General features: G+C 27.3%; 1 pseudogene across 1 annotated transcript in view; it reads left to right on the top strand.

Moving 5' to 3' along the window:
• Window positions 1–20128, top strand: part of LOC143591518 (abietadienol/abietadienal oxidase-like) — an 83503-nt pseudogene that overhangs the window by 45788 nt on the left and 17587 nt on the right. The window contains exons 2-5 of the transcript XR_013145700.1: window positions 15362–15685; window positions 15791–15940; window positions 16003–16230; window positions 17119–17217. The product of XR_013145700.1 is annotated as an abietadienol/abietadienal oxidase-like (transcript). The remainder of the gene's footprint in view (window positions 1–15361; window positions 15686–15790; window positions 15941–16002; window positions 16231–17118; window positions 17218–20128) is intronic.

The raw sequence follows: 20128 nt of genomic DNA, 5'->3' as shown, positions 1-20128 counted from the left end.
ACAGATTGCTCAAAACACATGCCACATTATTAAATGGCGATATTATCATTAATTAATTTCAACATCAAATACACAAGTTTGAAAACAAACAAATACAAGAAAAATAAATACAACTAAACAGGTTGTCCATTTGTTTAAATAACCTAAGTCTAGTGTCATTATCAAGCTTCATTCTCTAATAATCGTACCTGTAGCATGTATATAAAATAAAGGTCAACTAAAAAGTAGTTTGTGAGAATCACATAGTTTGATATAAATACGTAAGAAATCGTACAACTCTATGAACATGTGTAACAAAGCAAGCAATGTCCTTTCCAGTTGGTAACAACCAGCGTACTCGGATAAACGCACAACACAAGCAGGGTCCTTTCCAGTTGGGGACAACCAATGTACTTGGATAAACGCACAAGGCAAGCAAGGTCCTTTTTAATTGGTAACAACCAACATACTCGGATAAACACACAACGCAAGTAAGCAAATAAACACACAAGTCCATAATACGAATTGTAGTTAAAATAAAAAATAACTAAGTAAACATTTGAATACGATATACATGCTAACCACAAAATGCAAATGCGTTAAAAAGGGGTGTGAGAAACTCACTTTGAAATTGAAGATAAACATGCAATAAAAGCCAAAAGCACGATAACAAAACCGAAGCAACGGAACTTCATGAACTATAATTAAAACAAAAAAAAATCTAACTAACAAGATTATAAAAGTTAAGTATTTTGGTTTTAGGAATTTTTATTATTTTAATATATTTTATTAGCATTTTATGTTGGGGCATTTACATATATCCTCTTGCTAAGTTAACTTATTACATATTTATCCATCACTTAAAAATCAATTACATATTTCCCCTCCCTAAATCACACATATTACACATCTCACTATTTCATTAAAATTAACTAATTAAATGACTGTTTTACCCTTATTGACATAATTAAATAAGTATTTACATGTATCCCATTCCTTAAAACATCAATTACATATCTTCTCAAGTACAATCCAAACCGAGTCGATGTAAAGGCGAACATATCGAATACTAATAAACCAACTGGCATTGAACTTTTTAATCAATAGTCAATATAAAAAAGTTTTGGATTTATTTTTTTTACCAACAAAAACAACTCACGTATAATAATAAAAAAAAGTGTACATGAGACGGCGGGATTCAGTGTGAAAAAGTGGTGGTTGTCATTTATGGCAGTGATGAGATGGCTAGAAGCTTTCTGAGAAAATCGAGCTTGCCGGAAGTAAGTTGGAGAAGACGATTTAATGGTGTGGCTTTAACTCTATTTATTAATGGTAAGAGATATGAGTAACTTGGTAATTTGATATGAATAGTGGAAATATGTAATTGCTTGTTTAGGTGTGGAGAAATATGTAATTAAAGGTGTTAAGTAAAGGGAAATATGCAAAAATTTCTTTTATGTTATAATATTATATTCTAACTTTAACAGAGTTTTAATGATTTTTAAATATTATTTTTAACTAATAACTTATTATTTACTTACTAGTTTATTATTAATTTGAGGAATATAGATTTTATGGAGCACGGATTTTTTTAACAGTCTAAGATTTATTTCGAAAACAATTACGTTAGCGAATTATAAAGTTATCGAAAAGGTAAATAATATAATGTTATTTTAACGGTTGGTCGTAAAATGGAAACGAAAAAGTTAGTTTTAAATATAAAATGATAAAATTTAATTTATAAATAATTTTAGTTAATTTAAAATAATTTTGTTTGATTTAATATAATTTTAACAATTTATATAAATGAAAGTGCTTAACAATTAAAATACCAAAAATAATTAAGTGACCAAACCCGAGTTCGAACCTGGGTCCCTTGGGTCACAAACACATAGTATCAACTGTACTAACTTTTTGTCTTGAATTAAGGATAGAAAATAAAATATATGTATTACAACGCAATGCCATCTTCTTCACAAAGAAACCCTAGATCTTTAATCTCCAAATCCATTCCAAGTTTGTTAAAATTAAGATAGGGGTTTTAGTTTACGGTTTACAACTATTCTTAAACATATAAAAATTACCTGGAACTATGACGAATTTGATGGTGAACGGAACATGGCCGGAAACAAACTTTGACGGACAATTTAATGATTATAGAGTGTGTTTTAGATGAAAAAATGTTTGGGACGAGTTTAGATGTTACTTTAGGTGCTATTTATAGGTTTACCTGAAACGCTTTATGTCAATTGATCATTATTGAAATTCCCATTTTATTATGGTCGTTACCTGTTATAAATTGCTCGTTTTACGCCGTTTTACGAGTTAATATTGTTGATTAGAGGTTTGCCGTTACGGTCATAGTGCGTTACGAGCCATTAATTGAGATAATATACAAGTTTGAGTTGGTTTTTAATGTCGCAAGAGTAATCGCCAGTTGTCGGAAATAATTCATCTGGAAAACGATGAAACAGGGAAAGGTTAAGCTTTTTTTATATTTTATTATTACAATTAAAACTAATTTACACTTATGGCCCCTCAACTTTCAATTACTTTACAAAAAAATTTAAAATATAGTTACATATTAGACCTAGAACTTTGATAAGTTATAAAAATGTATTAAAAGTTATAATATTTTTTTATATTATACCCATATAGTTCGCAAATCGTTTAAATAAAAAAAAATTTAACTTCAGAGTTTCGCTAATTAAATAAAATGAAAAGGAAAACGAACAAACGATAAACATAAATCATCGTGAATATTATATTAACGATGAACGTTAAACAAAAATACAATGTAACGACAAAACGGTTCGGTTAAACGAATACGAATACAAATACAAATAAAGATAACAAAATGACGATTGTCATATAGAATGCACGCAACGAAAATTAGTTAATTACATTAATATATATATATATATAAACAAAACTGAAAATTCAAAATGGGTCGGGTTTTCGGGTTTGAAAAGTAAAGAATGCTACATGCATAAAGGGCTAGCTTGGTGGGTGTGCGAGCCGCACCTCCGGCCGGTGCACTTAAGTTTTGGCCGGGGCCCTAACTTTTTTATACATATTTATGTTTGGTATAAAACTTCTTGAGCCAAACGAAATCTTCAATTGGTTGAATCGGTCGTAAATGGTGGTTAAGAGTAACCGGAAAATAGGTTTGTTGGCTAAATTTGCCAGAAACTTTTGATGGAGAAGATGACAACAAAATCAAGTTTCAACTAATGGAAATAATAGCCCCTGCTCTTTATTTTATAATTAAGTATATTATTTACATGCTCACGCCTTTTAGTTTTGTTTTAGTATACTTACTTCACCTTTAACTTTTATTTCAACATACCATTTAAACTCTTTTAAAAAATTTTAAAGTTTGAATTAATATTAAAGTAACTATATTAATTTTAATAAATTTTATATTATAACTAATATATGTATTAAATTTTAGGGTTTCAAAAATTTGGGTATTACATTCCTATTATATTTTTTTTATATTTATTGTTATAACATTAATCATCGTTTATAAAAATTAGCTTATATATTTCGTTAAGGCCTATGGGGCTTTTTATTCGGCTTGGCCGAGGTATTTAAATCCTCGTAGACGGCCCTGATTGCATATATGCAATACTATATATTGTATATGTGCAATAGTTTTATACTATATGAAAAAAAAAGTCTTTGTAGTGCATATGTGTAATATTATTGTATTCATATGTGTAATAGTGTGTATTAAATATGTGCAATAATACTGCATTATATGCATTACAGCACAATTGCATATATGAAATACACACTATTGCATATATGCACTATATCGACTTTTTTTTTATATTTTTGTTTTATTTTTTTGTGAAGAGTAACAACATATAAGAAAGTTGAAAGAAAATAATATATATATATATATATAGTAAGTTAGAAATATTTTTTTATTAATTATCTAGTTCTTTAAAATGGGTTCTCGTTTGATCCCACAATTATATATATACATACATATATATATATAGGGTTAGGTTAAAATAAAAACCTACTTGAGTTGTGAAAACTCTAAAAATCCATTCTCAACCACATGTTTTTAGTTAAAGTTTGAAACTTGTGGAACACAATTAATGTTAATAAAAAATGTAAAAACAAATTTACACTTTCTCTCTCCTGAAAACATATATAAATTTAGTAAAAAAATAGCAAAACAACTTTTTTTAATTTTTCGATGGTTTGTATTAAATGTAACAACATATCTATAATATATATATAAACGAAACCTTTAAAAGCTCTCTGGTTGCTCCATAAATTCTCTCAAGCCACCAGATTTCTTTATTTGTAAATGGATGCATCTTACGCATTTGACCTAAATTAATGGGTATGGATCTCACCAAGCCCAGATGGCTCTTAAACGGGTTATAACACCTCATTAAATTAAAAATTAATCTTACCAAATATTTGATATGAAAATCCTATAAAATAGGGATATACTCATATACTAGAAATTAATTTCCTATTTTCTTTTAAAAGATATTATTTATAATTAAGAAACAATTTTGTAGTAAAAAAAAATAAGCGGGTCATGGGTCACCAAACCCATATAGCTTTTAAACAAGTTATAATATATCATTTATTTATGAAACCCTTTCATCATCAAACCCTAAGTATATTATTAACTTTTTACAATAAAGAAAATTAAAATCCAAAAAATAAATATTTAAAAACAAAAAATGTAAAACAACCCCCGTAATATAGAGGATAAAACCTAGTATTATATATATAAAAAAATGATGTTACATAGGATTTTCGTAACTAAAATGGGTTTTCATTATATACTTCTCCTATATATATATATATATATATATATATATATATATATATATATATATATATATATATATATAGGGAGAGGATCAAGAGAAAACTCACCTTTAAAGAGAAAACTTAAAAACTCCTAAAGAATTATTTTTAATTGAAAATAAAAAAATATTTTCAAAATTCTGTTTTAGCCATTATTCTTATATTTTCTTATACTTCACTAAAAAAATATAAAAAAACCGTTGTAATGCACATACGTATTACTGTGCGATACTGTTGTATTACACATGTGTATTACTATATATTTTTGAGTTTAATAGTGTTTTATTGCATATATTCAATATTTGTGTATTGTATATGTGTAGTAGTGTTGTATTATATGAAAAAAAAATAATAATAAAAAAAAAGTCGATGTGGTTCACATGTGTGTTAATGTTGTATTACACATACGTACTAATGTGTATTCGATGTGTGTATTAGTCTTATATTGCATATATACAATAGTGTGTATCAAATATGTGCAATAGTGTTGTATTCTATGCAATACAAACGCTTTTGTATATATGCAATGCACACTACATGCGCACTATACCGACAAGGTTACCGACAAGTTTTTTTTTTAACCAATAACAACATATAAGAATAATGGAAAAAAAAAAGAAACTTAAAAAAAAAATTATAAAAAAAATTAAAAATAGTTTTTAGGAGTTTTTAAGTTTTCTCTTTAAGAGGAGTTTTCACTATAACTCACCCCTATATATATATATAGAGAGAGAGAGAGAGATGATCAAGAAAGAACTCCTTCCTAAAGAAAGAACAAATAAAGAAATATTTTTAATTTTATTAAAAAATATTTTTAAATTTCCGTTTTTGCGGTTATTCTTATATTTTGTTACCATTCACTCGAAAAAAATAAAAAGAAATAATAATAAAAATCTCGTTGCAGTGCACATTGCAGTACATCGACTTTTTTATTGCATATGTACACTAGTGTATATTTTGATATCTGCTATTTTTTTTAATAGCATATATGCAGTTTTTTGTATTGTATTAGCGCAATAGTGTTATATTATAGGAAAATTGGATTTTAATAATCCCAACTATGAACTATTGACCAATAAAAATCCCAACTAGCAATCTAACTAGTGACAATCTCAACTTTTAGTTTGTTACCCATAACAATCCCACTTTAACAAATAGTTAACTCCCGTTAACTTTTGATGATGTGTCGTATGAGGTGGCGATTAAGTGGCCATGATTTGGATTTTTTGATGATATGACGTGTGACGGGGCATTGAAATAGATATATAATTTTATTAAATCAATTATATTTAATATATTTTTGTTTATATTTATATAACCTATATTAAATAACGATGGTCGAACCACCCTCTCCCCTACACATCACGTTTTTCTGGCACCAAATTTCTGGCTATCTTAGTTTTCCAGCGACCATGCAATCAACCGCAAATTATCACGAAAACCTGTCATGTTTACTCGAAGTAATAAACGCAGAATGTTGCGTCCTAAATTTACGACCTGTCAGGCTTTCTGATTGGAGTTCAAATTGTCATCTTTGCCCTCTCGAAATCAGCCACTTATGTTATCCGAGTTCACCGCCGCCGCCGCAAGCTTTCCGGCGACGCATCGCCCGTATCAAAGTGGGCACTATTCAAGGTAAGTATTATATCAATCGAATCGTCTCTTCATTCCGATTAAAAGCCCTATGTTTTTATACAAACTACAACGATGAAGAACGAATTTTAAACATGAAATGGAGTCAGGTTTTAAGGCTCGGCTAAGTATCGATATATTCTTTGGTGGTGGCCTGTTGAGGGAGACGATGATAGGACACAGGGACTATTTTAATAAATAAAATATATGTAATCTTATTAATTATTTAAATATTTTATGTGGGTCTCAGCTAAATTGTTTTGTATTTTATTTTTCTTTGTTAACCAAGGGTATTTGGGTAATTTCATAATAACTTAAAAAATATAACTAACGGAGTTAATGATTTGTTAAACTAGGATTGCTAATGGTAACAAAACTGAAAGTTGGGATTGTTACTAGTTAGTTTATTAGTTGGAATAATTATTAGCCAATAGTTGATAGTTTGGATTATTAAAACCCAATTTTCCTATATTATATACAAAAATAAAAAAAATCGATATAGTGCATATGTGCATTAGTGTTGTATATTACGTATACGCAGTGTGTGTTGTAGAATGCAGTTGTGTTGTATTATATGCAATAAAACACTATTGCAATACACATTAGTGCACATATGCACGACATCGACGATTTTTTTTTTTTCTAAATGAAGGTCTCTCATGTGTTTAACCCAAATTCATGAGTATGGGTCTCACCAAACCCATATAGCCCTTAAACGGGTTATAATATCTAATTAAATTAAAAAGTTATTCTCACCAAAAATTTGATATGCAAATCCTATAAAATAGGTTTGGATGCACTAAAATTTAATATTATATTTTTTTAAAAAAAGGATATTATTTATATTACGAAACAATTTTATAGTAAAAAATAAGCGGGTTATGGGTCTCACCACACCCGGATAACTTTTAAATGGGTTATAAGAGCATTACCAGGGCATCCCTCATCTCTATCTCTATAATTACACTTAAAAACAATATATTTCTCTCTTTTATTCAATTAAATAGTACTTTTTAATACATTTATCATTACAGATTTATCTCTTCACTACTTACAACCAATCCAACAAATATTAAAAAATAAATAAAGGCAAACAAAGTCCCCAAATTTACAAAAAAAATCATTACATTTTCTATCTCCATCTTATAATTTAGACTCACAACCCGCTTATAATTTGCAAATTTCTCTCACATAATTTTTAGGGATGGTAGTGAATACTTTAACATCTCATTTATTTGTTAAACCCTTTAAACATCAAATCCTAATTTAATTTCTCGATATGGATTTAGTTACATTAGCGATTCCTTTTTTCTTTTAAGTTTAACATAAATGAAATTTTTCACAAAATAATATCCAATAAAAAATGAACATAAACAAACAAATATAAAAATGAAGTAGATAATTCATTAAATGTTTCATTTACAATGAACATAACCCAACATAAATAAATCAAAATAGATTCAGGTATATCATTAACTTATTACGATAAATAAACTAAAACAAAAAAAAATACATTCACAATATTAGAGATGAAAATATTAGAAACTAGGTTATTGACCCGTGTACTACACGGGTGGAAAAAAATCATCAAATAAACACACACACACACATACATATATATATAATGCCTCATCTATGTATTAAATATTAGATTTCTAATATATTTTAATCAATATAATAGCATAATCTTGGCATAATACAAATAATATTAGTTTAAAAGTTTCAGCAAATTAAAAATCAAATACAAAAAGTAACTTTACATGATTTAGATGGGTGTAAAGTTACTCCAACTCATCCAATCCTAACTTTGGTTTTAAGAAAAGGAGAGCAATGTAAACAATTTACAACTGAATACATTAATCTATTACTTTTTAGATGAATTCCTTCCACATGATTTTGTATTCCTATAACGTTCATTTAACCATCTAGCATGCCATATAAGAATCATGCTAACAAAATTGGTCAGCATCTTTTGTTTGTACTCCACTGTGCAAGGATTTTGTACAATGGAAATAAGCTCCATCTACATAATACATAATCATATCAGATTTGCAGATTAAGTTGTGTAACTTTTAAAAGATGGATCTTCATATAATAGATTTCTAGAAAGAAACTATCCATAATATTTATCAACCGCTTATTTGCATATTCAATCAAGTAAACTTTCCACTATGAAAAACATCGATATGTAGAAATCGTTCGGTTTGAAATCGATTATGTAGAAACCGGTTTGGAACCGATTGAAACCATAGGCTCAGCAACGGGTTTGTAATTTTCTCCAACAAAAGCAGTTCAAAACGGTTAACCAATCTGAAACCGGCCAAAACCGGTCAAACCCGAACCGAAACCGATCGTAACCTGGTCAAGAAACCGGTTTCAACCCAAACCAAAACAGGTTATAAAGTTATTTTGACTTTTTTTAGCCAAACCAAATCGTTTTTAAACCAGTTTTGAGTTCTAAATATTTCAATGTAAAAACCAAACAATTTATTTATAAAATTAAAATAGTTATAACTAAAATTTTACATGTACGAATTACCAGGTTCCAAAAGCATAACACATTCAAATATAGCTGTTAGGCAAAAAAAAAGGTAGTTGTATCATATTTGAGATCATCTTTTGAACTTGTGTCAATATTTTTTGGTTATTTAGAATTGAAGGACCTATGATAAGTTGAAGATAGTATTGTTGTCCAAAACAAATAGATAGCATTTACTATTAATAACAAATTACAGCAATATGACTCATATATTTTTTTTTGTTAATATTCATGTAATAAGTAACACATCAAAAATGGCAAATTGTTTGTTTATATCAATCACCTATGAGGATTTGTCATTAGAATCCGTATACGTTCTTAAAGCTTGCAAGCATAAAAAAAATATAAAATTTAGAAAAAGGAAAATAGGCATTGTCATAACACAATAAAAATAATGAAATGAAATAAAAAACTTTAATTAAATCTAGTGTCGTTATTTAATCCATTGACTTTTAGATCAAATTCCACTAAAAAGGTCAAACTATCCCATAACTCAACTTTTACTAAATAGAGTTAAAATTGCCACAATTTTTTCGATTGTCATAATTCCAAATGTGACAAAGCTACAATTCTTCAGTCTCCTTATTTATCTATTTTTGCTAGAATTCATCTTACCATTATTGTATTTTTTCAAACTAAAATTGGTAATCATTGGCTTGTACAACTTATTCTCTTGTTATCTTTCCAGAATATTTGACTTAGTTGCAAAATTCTTTTCAGCTAAATCTAGAGTTTGCTCAAACAAATTGATTATTACCTATTTTATGACTGCTAAAGACTGTAACCATTCAGCAGCAACGCGTAGATCAAAGTTGCAAAAGAAAGACGGCAATTGTACATGACACTTTTTACATATATGAAATATAGAAACACTGAAAATGAACCACAACATTAGTTCTTCGTATCTCATTCAAGACATAATAGAGATTAAACTTACAAAATGATTAATTACCTCAAGAAATTTAATCTCATAATAACCAACCAGAAGCCGCCAATGGTAAACCTTGTACTGTCTGTCCATATGCCTTTCTAGCAAACGAATCTGCTACGCCAATCAAGTGATGGCTGAAAACGTAAAACTAATTAAGATGTAGAATACATAAATAGTAGCACATGCAAAAAACTAAAATAATGGTTACATGATCTTGAAATGCCTTCTTTTCCCCTTTAGAATCACACAATTGTTGCATGAAAGAAAATAAATGAGTACTCAGATTGAGTAAAAGGTTAACAAAAATCAAATGAAATAAAATAAATTACAACAGTAACAAAAATCAAAATGAAAAAAAGGACTTATAGTGAAAATAGTGTTGTGTTACTGCAATATTATATAGGGGTAGGTAAAAAACATCATATTTTTGTTAACTTTTTTAAATATAGAAGTTCTTTTAAAAGTTTTAACTTTATGATTAATATACATAAATTGTGTTGAATTCAAATCAATAGTTGTAATTGTAATGGCGAAAGATATGAGATTTGTTAAATATATGTCCGAGATTATAGGCATAACATTAAAACCGTTGAAAACTTAATGCCTATCTTAAATATATATACAAAAAGTTGAAAATATTAAACCAAGATTTAAGTCATTTATTTATTGTCTTTAAAACAATATAAAAACATAAATGGGTCCATCCAAAAAAATAAATACAATTTAATTTTGAATTATTTAAATTCCAAGAAAATCTAAGAATACATAGTATATATGGAATATATATGAGTTGGCTAATAGAATGAAGACAAATGTCCAAAATCCTTATTGATTTAATAGTATACATAAATGAATATGTAAAGCAACCCTCGTAATACGGGGGATAAGAACTTATATAACATATATATATATATATATATATATATATATATATATATATGGAGAGAATCAAAAGAGAACTAGAGAACTAATAAAGAAATATTTATAATTGAATCTATCTATAATATATATAAACGAAATCCTAAAATCCTACGTGTCGCGATGTGGTCGCTCCCTCCTTTTATAGAAGCCACCAGATTGCTTGATTTTTAAATGGAGGCCTCTCATTGATTTAACCCAAATTTATGGGTATAGGTCTTACCAAAACCAAATAGCTCTTAAAAGGGTTATAACATCTCATTAAATTAAAAATTAATTTTACAAATTATTTGATATTAAAATACTATAAATTAGGGATATACTAAAATTTAAATATCCAATTTAAAAAGAAAAAGATATTATTTATAATTAATAAACAATTTTATAGTAAAAAACATAAGTGGTTCATGGGTCACCAAATCCAGATAACTTTTAAACGGGTTATAACATATCATTTATTTATGAAACTCTTTCATCATCAAACTCTAAGTACATTATTAACTTTCTTACAATAAAGAAAATTAAAATCCAAAAAATAAATATTAAAAAGCGAAAAATGTAAAACAACCATTCTCTCAAGCTATCAGATTGCTTTATTTGTAAATGAAGGCTTCTCACGCATTTGACCCGAATTCACGGGTAAATGTCTCACCAAACCCAAATAGATATTAAACGGGTTATGACATCTCATTATATTAAAAGTTAATCTCATCAAATATTTGATATGAAAATCCTATAAAATAGGGATATACTAAAAATTAATATCGTATTTTATTTAAAAAAAGATATTATTTATAATTAAGAAAGAATTTTATAATAAAAAAAATAGACGGGTAATGGGTATCACCAAACCTAGATAACTTTAAACCAGAATATAACATATCATTTATTTGTGAAACCATTTAATCATCAAACCTCAAATATGTTAATTATTAACTTTCTTACAATAAATAAAATTAAAATCCAAATATACATATATAAATATTAAAAACGAATAATGTAAAACAACCCTTGTAATACGGGGGACAAAATCTAGTTAAAAAATATATTTGTAAGTTTTTTTGTCCTTTATCTTTCTTATATGTTGTCATTATTCACTCGAAAAAAAATACAAAAATAATAAAATAATAAAAAACACTCGTTGTAAAGCACATATGCAATGCATCGACTTTTTTTTATTGCACATGTGCAATAGTGTGTATTTTATACATGCAATAGTGTTATACTATATGCAAAAATAAAAAAAATCGATATATTGCATATGTGGATTAGTGTTGTATTAAATAAATATATGCAATAGTGTGTATTATGGACAAGAAATAGTGTTATATTTGCATATATTCAATAGTGTGTATTATATAATGTAATTGTGTTGTATTATATTCAATAAAACACTATTGTATATATGCAATACACATTGTTGCACATATACACTACATCAATAGTTTTTTTAGAAACAGTATCAACTTATTAGGAGGAATGAAAAAAATTAAAAAATATTTTTTTTTAAAAAGTTGCGAACAATACTTTCTTAAATATCTAGTTTTCTATTTAAAAGCAGTATATATATATATATATATATATATATATATATATATATATATAGGGAGAGGATCAAGTGATAACTCCTTCTTAAAGAGAGAACTAGAGAATTAATAAAGAAATATTTTTAATTTAATTAAAAAAATATTTTTAAATTTCTGTTTTGCCATTATTCTTATATTTTGTTGCTATTCATTCGAAAATAATAAAAAAAATTAAAAAAAATAATAAAAAAAAAACTCGTTGTAGTGCACATATGCAATACATCGACTTTTTTATTGCATATGTGCACTAGTGTGTATTTTGATATGTGCAATAATGTTGAATAGCATATATTCAATTTTTTGTATTGTATTAGTGCAATAGTGTTATATAATATACAAAAATACAAAAAAAAAAAACAATATAGTGTATATGTGCATTAGTGTTGTATTACGTATATGCGATAGTTTGTTTTGAGTATAATTATTTTTGTTTGTATTTGCATATATTCAATAGTATGTATTGTATAATGCAATTGTGTTGTATTATATGCAATAAAACACTATTGTATATATGCAATACACATTAGTACATATATGCACTTTTTTTAGGAACAATGTCATCTTATTAGAAGGAGGAAAGAAAAAAAAATCACAAAATATTTTTTTAAAAAAAGTTAAAAATAGTTTTTATTAACTCTCTAGTTCTCTCTTTAGAATGAATTCTCTCTAAATCCCACCATATATATATATATATATATATATATATATATATATGTGGGAGGGATATTTTAAAAACTTACTTGAATTGTAAAAACTCAAAGAACTAATCTCAACAACAAACTTCAAATAAATATGTGGCTTTCATTAGTTTAGACTATAATATTCATTAAATTGATTAAAACTTTAATTAAAATTAAAAAGGGCATAGTGGTCATTTTTCTTCACCTGTAATTAATCACATCATCAATCTTTTCCTACTTTATTTTTAATATAGATCATTTTCTATACATTTTTTGTTTATAACGTTTTAATATTTATATCCACCCTTGAGTTTTAATTCATAAAAAAAATTGATTTTGAAAAAATGTAAAACTAGAATTAAAAATTTCAAGATCTTTTAAGTGTAAGCAGATGTTTATATAATAAAAGACAAAACTAAATAGATATAAAAAAATTACATTCAAATAAAATACCTAAAAACTATTAGAAACACAAAATACCAAAAAAAAAACCTATTCCACTAACGTTTATCTTTTATTTAGTCGATCCTTTCAAATCAACACCTTACTCGTTAACCCTTTTTCCTCTTTTTGAAACCGTTATACAAGATTATGAACGATCTATTTTTTTTCCCTTTTTTCTCTCTACACACATACAGAGAATTACACACCCAAACTATATAAATTACATATATAACCCAAATTATACAAATTATAGATATTACCCTAAGTACACAAATTACCTAAATTACTACGCAATACAAAAGTTACATAAATTGTCCTAGGTACACAAATTACATAAATTACTCAAATTACATCTAAAACAATTACTCAAATTAAATCTACACCAATTACATAAATTACCTAACTTTCTACACAATACCCAAATAGCATAAATTATCCAAATTACATTTGCACCAATTACACATGTTACCCAAATTTCTACCCAATACCCAAATAACATAAATTACCCAAATAACATCTACATCAATTACACAACATTACATAAGTTATTAATTACATATACTACACAATGTATGTAAATCACATATTCTATAAAAAATATATTACACATATTAAATAAATTAAAATACAGAAACTTAAACAAAAATTAAAATACTTTCATTAAGCAAATACCTAATATACTTTCATTAGAAAGAAGCCAAAGATTTTTTATTCTAAGATGAAATTGAAAATAAAGATTACCTAAAATTTGAAAATCAATGTAAATGTGAGAACACGTAACAAATCAAAATACCAAGAAGATTAATATCACAAACCTAGCTGTATATTGTTCCTTGCTTTACAGTGCATGGTTTGTTAAAGTAGTTGCCAATTGATTTATAAATTATGAAAAAAGCATAAAACACTCAAGTTTAGCACTAGGCAATAAACAAAGTAAAACATTGCTCATCAAAACAGTTTTAGTAATCTATAACGTAAGCAATACAACCGAATATCAATTTAAAGTAACTTATTAGTTTATAAAAAAAACCCATTCAGAATATAGAAAAGCCCTAAACTCTCAATAAATTGTGGAATTCGTCCAGATATTAATACAAATGTGATTCCATTACAAGAAACTAAATCGATCTAATCTAATTAGCAAATTAGGGCATGTAGCTACCGAAACTTGTAGTACAAAAAAGATGAACGTGAAACCGACCGTTGAAGTTTTATTCACGAACATGCCAACCCCCGCCACCAATTTCGCTGGAACGGTGTTGTATTTGTTTCTCCGGTAAATCAAAGCATGGTAACAACAACAAAGCCGGCGTCGATCTTCGTAAATCTAGGGTTTTAGTACCGACACAACGAAACCCTAAGATGGAGTGAAAAATACCCAAAAACCCGTATGAGAAAGATCCAATCGCCGATGGTGGAGATGATGACCGGATTTTGGTATGAAGATGAATGAATTTTTAGATGGATAGAAATTTGATTGAAAAAAATTAAGAGAGAAAAGGGACGGAGTATTTATGATAGGAGAGAGAAGGTAAATGCTCAATTACATTTTAACCTTAGTAATTCCTAGCCACATGTTGCATTTGAAAGTTAATATGAGATATCTACCATTGATTTAATTAATTAATGGTTTGGATGAGTTCTAAAGTTCTTACATCTCAACCATGTTCTTAAATGAAATCTTCTATATATATATAAGTATATAAGTTATGATATTTTTTTATATAAGGTCTCTCTAGCTTGCTATGAAAATTAAAAGTTTATTTTGTGTCACATATGTAAAAAAGTAGGTACACTTGGTTTGTAGGTATGGAAAGATATTCTCATGCAATATATTTGGGAGAAAGGCAGTGGTATCTGCTGATCCGATTTTCAATAGATATGTAATGCACAACGAAGGAAAGCTATTCAAATCGAGTTATCCCAAGTCCTTCCGTGACTTGGTTGGGACAAACGGCGTGATCACCGCTCAAGGAGATCAACACCGAAAGCTCCATACAATTGCTTCGAATATGATGCGTTCTGACACCCTCAAGACTCGTTTCTTGAAAGATATCCAAATGGTATTAAATCAAACATTCGCTGGTTTGCACCATAATCAGACCATATTGCTCAGGATGTATGTAGAAAGGTAATTAGAATATTATTAATTAATTAATTATTAGCTAGCTAGAGAGATGGATGGATGGATGGATGGATGGATGATTTTGTGTGTGGTGTTGGTTTGGTTGGTTAGTTGGCTATTAACTTAATGGTGAGTCAACTTCTAGGAGCATCAAGCGACAAGGAAGTGGGTGAAATGGCACAACTATTCTCAGACTTTGTAGATGGATGTCTTTCTCTTCCTATCAATTTACCTGGATTTGCTTATCACACCGCCATGAACGTAAGTCACGCTAATTAATTAGTTAGTTACCTAATTACGAAATTAATTCATTCTTTTGACAGGCAAGAAACAATATAATCAGAAAGATCAATAAAATAATAAGAAGGCATGGCGTTGGCTACGATGGTGGCTTGGTGGGGAGACTTGTGGTGGAGGGCAGTCTCCCAGATGAAGCAATTGCTGACTTCATCATCAACCTCTTATTCGCCGGAAATGAGACAACAGCTAAAACTATGCTTTTCGCCATTTATTTCTTGACCCATTCTCCACTCGCCTATAATCAACTCTTGGTAAGCTCATTCATTTCCTTTTCTTATTTATAAATCATGATGGTACGTTGTAGGTACGTACTTCTTCTATCTAATCAAGGGTAACTAATAAAAATATTATCATACATCGTGTATATATATATTTTGGGGACACATCGAGGATATGATGGCCGTTTTTTTGAAATAAAAGCACATGCATGGTAATTTGATTTATATATAAGAAAACTATTGTTAGATATCACATGCAATTTCATGGGCGGACTGCCGGAGTTTACTTCCTGACTAAAAAAACAATAATAATTAATAATGCTTTAAATCAAGTTTGCTTGGATTTGTTGCAATTAGTAATTCTGAGTTTAAATTAACTTCTGTGCTTTAATAATAATAATAATAATAATAATAATAAGAAACTTAATCATAATAACAATATAATCATTGTCATGATAGTAATAGCACAAGTAGCTTAATAAGAAACTTAGTGGTTTCCTCTTCGCGAAGTTCTGCATTAGAATATCGAACGTTAAACTAATAGTGAACGACCGAAGTTCTGTCTTAGAATTCGAACTCGGGTATTGATATTTGGTAGACCCATAAGCTTATTGTGAAATCAAAAAGCCGTTTAAAATGAACAAACTTAATAAACTCAAGGATCATAACAAGAAACTATATGAATTATGTTGTTAGTTGTTATAAAATTAATGATCTTGACATTCAAAAAGTTCTACGATTATTATCAAACCCATATGCCACATTTTATTATATGTTATATCTAGTGAAGAGGACAAATAATAAGCCCCTAAAGTATCATAGTAACACCAAACCCTGATCGTAACTTTGTTATATTTACTGAGAGTATTCAAAATCCTTGATCTTTTGTTGAACAAAAAGTGTGTCAATCTTGTTTTATAGGAGGAGCACCAACAAATAAGAAATAAAAGAGATGATTTGGGTGGTGAAGTTGATATGTTAGCATGGGAAGACTACAAATCGATGTCATTAACTCAACATGTAAGTTTATCTTTCATTTTACACAAAACGAGCTATGTTTTGGTCATATATTATAGCATTTTGTCGAAAAAACAAATACACACATTATATATATACTATTCACAATTCTAAAAGAAAATACATTAAGAAATGAAAAACAAATTGCACACTATATATATATATATATATATATATATATATATAAATGGTTAAAATAAAAATACATAGTTTTCTAAGAAGAGTAGGAAGAACATAAAATTTAGAGTTAGGAAACTATGTGTGTCTATCTAGGAAACTATGTAGTCTAAATTCTAAATCCTATGATACTATTTGGTATTTTGAAAACTATTAATCTCAATCACTAGATAGTAGATCCAATTGTCTACATATATTCCCATTTTTCGTAGAAAATTATCTATATATTTACTTTAACTCACCTCTCTCTCTCTCCCTCTCTCTCTCTCTCTCTATATATATATATATATAAGGGGATGGGATCCAATGAAAACTCTTTTTAAAGAGAAAACCTAAAAACTCATAAAGAATTATTTTTAACTTTTTTTTTAAAAATTTTTTTTGAAGTTTATTTTTTTTTCCATTATTCTTATATGTTGTTATTGGTTCCAAAAAAAAAATCTTGTCGGTAACCTCGTCGGTAACCTTGTCAGTGTGGTACACATGTGTAATAGTGTGCATTGCATATATGCAAAAGTGTTGTATTGCATAGAATACAACACCATTGCACATATTTGATACACACTATTGTATATATGCAATATAAGGCTAATACGTACATCGAATACACATTAGGATGTATGTGTAATACAACATTAACGCACATGTGCACTAAATAAACTTTTAACTTATTATTATTATTATTATTATTATTATTATTATTTTTGCATATAATACAACACTACTACACAAATATTAAATCTATACAATTAAACACTATTGAACTTAAAAATACATAGTAATAAACATGTGTAATACAACGGTTTCGCACAGTAATACGTATGTGCATTACAACGGGTTTTTATTTTATCTTTTTCGAGTGAAGGGGACCAAAATATAAGAATAATGGCAAAAACGGTAATTTGAAAATATTTTTTTATATTTAATTAAAAATAATTCTTTAGGATTTTTTAAGTTTTCTCCCTAAAGATGAGTTTTCTCTTGATTCTCTCACTATATATATATATGAAATCAAATGAAAACTTATTTTAAAGAGAAAACTTATAAACTCATAAATAATTATTTTTAACTTCAAAAAAATTTTTGTTGCTTATTTTTCTTCCATTATTCTTATATGTTGATATTGTTAAAAACAAAAAAAGAAAAAAAAAATACCTCGTTGATGTAGTACATATGTGCAATAGTGTGTATTGCATATATGCAAGAGTGTTGTATTACACAGAATACAACACTATTGCATATATTTGATACAGACTATTGTATATATGCAATATAAGACTAATGCGCACTTCGAATACATATTAATACGTATATGTAATACACCATTAATGCACATATACACTGCATCGATTTTATTATATTTTATTTTTTGTATATAATACAACACTACTACATATATAATACTCAATATTGAAATATATGCAATTAAACACTATTGAACATAAAATTACACAGTATTGCACATATGTAATAACAGTATTGCACAGTAATACATATGTGCATTACATCGTCTTTTTTTTCCCCGGTAAAAGGTAACAAAATATAAGAAGATTGGAAGAAACAAATTTGAAAATATTTTTTATTTTTGATTAAAAATAATTATTTATGAGTTTTTAAGTTTTTTCTATAATGAATATTTTTCTCTTGATCCTCTCTCTCTCTCTCTCTATATATATATATATAGAGAGAGAGAGAGAGAGAGAGAGAGATGTTCAAATAAAAATAAGTTTTCTAGTAATAGTAAGAACTAATAGATTTTTGACATGCAGCATTGATACTATGATGAAAGAGCAAGTCTAGTAAATTATGTCGGCTATAACGGTGAAACAGTAATTTTAGGAAACTATGACGGTTTTTGGTAATTTAAATCTCAACCATGGATTGATATGATCCAATTGCTATGATTTATTCCTAATCTTCCTAGTAAACTACTTATTTTTAGGATAACCCTCCCATATATATATATATATATATATGTATGTATATAGGGGTGGGATCTAGAGAGAACTCCTTTCAAAAAGAAAACTAGAGAACTAACAAAGAATTATTTTTAACTTTTTTTAAAAAAATATTTTGTAATTTTTTTATTTCCTCCTTCTAATAAGATAATATTGTTCCTAAAAAAAACTGTCGATGTAGTGCATATGTGTACTAATGTGTATTGCATATATACAATAGTGTTTTAATGCAAATAATACAACACAATTGCATTATACAATACACACTATTGAATATATACAAATACAACACTAATAATTACTATCGTATATACGTAATACAACACTAATGCACATAAGCACTATATCGATTTTTTACATTTTTGTAAATAATATAACACTATTGCACTAATACAATACAAAAAATATGCATATATGTTATTCAACATTGTTGCACATATCAAAATACACACTAGTGCACATATGCAAGAAAAAAAAAGTCGATGTATTGCATGTGTGCATTACAACGAGTTTTTTATATTATTTTTTTGTTTTTATATTTTTTTCTAGTGAAGAATAACAACATATAAGAAGGATGAACGAAACAAAATTTTAAAAATATTTTTGTTAATTAAATTAAAAATATTTTTTTATTAGTTCTCTAGTTCTCTATATAAGTAGGAGTTCTCTCTATAATTTTAATTAAAAAAATATTTTTAAATTTTTTTTCTTTCATTCTTCTTATATGTTGTTATTCTTCACTAGAAAAAAACATAAAAATAAACAAAAAATTAAAAAAA

The sequence above is a fragment of the Bidens hawaiensis genome, unplaced genomic scaffold (assembly GCF_021521415.1).
Source record: "Bidens hawaiensis isolate Kalapana, Puna unplaced genomic scaffold, B.hawaiensis_p1.1 tig00039759_1, whole genome shotgun sequence".
In the NCBI taxonomy this organism is placed as follows: domain Eukaryota; kingdom Viridiplantae; phylum Streptophyta; class Magnoliopsida; order Asterales; family Asteraceae; genus Bidens; species Bidens hawaiensis.
This window is presented reverse-complemented; position numbering and strand designations above follow the sequence as displayed.